Here is a 781-nt window from a genome sequence, read left to right as displayed (position 1 = left end):
CGTAACCCAATCCTCACCTCTTTTCCTCCCCAGGAGTCCGATGGAAATCCGGTGCCCAGAAAGCTGGTGGGAGACACTTGATTGGGCCATTCACACCTCAGGAAGGGGATTGGCCAGCTCGCGCCTGTGGGGCGGGCCGGGTCGTGAGATCACATGACACAGTCTCGGAAAGTTAATTGGCTGTCAGGGAGAGGGCTTGCCACCGAGGAAGGGGCGTTTCCTAGGGGACTGAGGGGCCGGGGCTGTACGAAGCGGGGGTGGGCCCGGCGCGTAATGGCAGCGCCGTGGCCTCGCGTCCATCTTTACCACTCTCTCGGACCTGTCACAAAGGAGTCGCGCCGCCGCCGCTACCCGCTCTCTCGAGTGGTCCCTGGAGCTGGAGAAAGTCAGTGCCGCAGCCCGGCCGCGCTGCTCCGGGAAGCCCCTGGGGACGCGGAGCGGGAGGAAGTCCGAGGGCTGGGGACGTCGGTGAGGGAGGGGAACAGTCGCCCGAGTCTGCGGCGAGGAAACTGGACTGGGGCGGAGGGAGGTTCCTGGTACGGGCCCGGGAGGGGTGGCGTTGGGCAGAGCCTGGGAAACAGCCCGGAGGTTCTCCACCAGGGCCCGCGCTGAGGGCGCCTGAAGAGGTTCCTAGAAGAGGGTGTTCCCCCTTTTGAAGGTTCTTGACCGGAGGAGGTTCTTGGGGGTCGCTCTTCTGAGGAGGCCGCGGCTAAAGGGGCCCGGGTGAGAGGCAGGTAGCTCCTGGGAGGCTCCTGATGTTTGGGAGTGCCTTCGGGGGTTC

The 781-nt window shown here is 65.6% G+C and overlaps 1 protein-coding gene across 2 annotated transcripts in view; it reads left to right on the top strand.

Moving 5' to 3' along the window:
* The first annotated feature begins 226 nt into the window (after positions 1–226).
* Positions 227–781, top strand: part of RSPRY1 (ring finger and SPRY domain containing 1) — a 41,580-nt gene continuing 41,025 nt past the window's right edge. The window contains exon 1 of one of the 2 annotated variants that reach the window (XM_019754250.3): positions 227–385. The gene's annotated coding sequence lies outside the window, so the exon portion shown is untranslated. Of the gene's footprint in view, positions 469–781 lie in introns of both variants that reach the window. The other variant, XM_019754258.3, reaches the window with a different exon arrangement.

The sequence above is a fragment of the Rhinolophus sinicus genome, chromosome 8, assembly GCF_057876585.1.
Source record: "Rhinolophus sinicus isolate RSI-liver-muscle chromosome 8, RSI-T2T, whole genome shotgun sequence".
Classification (NCBI taxonomy): domain Eukaryota; kingdom Metazoa; phylum Chordata; class Mammalia; order Chiroptera; family Rhinolophidae; genus Rhinolophus; species Rhinolophus sinicus.
The sequence above is the reverse complement of the archived record's forward strand: the minus strand, read 5'-3'. Positions and strand labels throughout refer to the sequence as shown.